Below are 634 nucleotides of genomic sequence, written 5' to 3'. Positions count from 1 at the left end.
CTCCCTGCCCACCAAGAGCTCACGGCTCCGGGACCAGGCCCTCCTGACGTGACACCAAGAGGCACAGGAAGGCGAGTGCCCTAGGTTACTCCAAAACCAGTGAGCACTTCTTCCCTGCCGCATTGCCAACTGGGAACTTTCATTTAGAATTCAAGAAATAAGGGAAGAGGGAAGGATAGGTGGCCAGGCTCTCAGGGTACCCAAGCTGCTTCTGGGTTTTGCCCCTCCCCCCCCCCCGGCCCATGACTATCCACGCTCTTCTTTAGGGCACAACATGGAACCACACGCAAACAACCATTTTAATTACCATGAAAAAATTTCCAACCCTCCCTTCTTCCAGATATCTCCCTGCACAGGTCAGGTTACATATCTGAGGAGCAGCAGTCCTGACACCTTGACCCCCGCCTTGGGGCCCCACAAAGGTCAGGCTCTCCCCCATAGGGTTCATGTGGGAAATCTACAATTTCCTTAAATAAATGTGGCATTCCATAAGAAAAATAAATACATTATCTAGTATTGATAACCATTTAGATAATGGAGGGAGAGAATAAGGGGGTTTTAGGGTGGTTTTGATTTGCATTTCTCTGACTGCTAGAGATGGTGACCATTTTTTCATGTACTTGTTGATTGATTG

The sequence above is a fragment of the Marmota marmota genome, unplaced genomic scaffold, assembly GCF_001458135.2.
Source record: "Marmota marmota marmota unplaced genomic scaffold, marMar, whole genome shotgun sequence".
Lineage (NCBI taxonomy): Eukaryota > Metazoa > Chordata > Mammalia > Rodentia > Sciuridae > Marmota > Marmota marmota.
Note: the sequence above shows the minus strand (reverse complement) of the source record.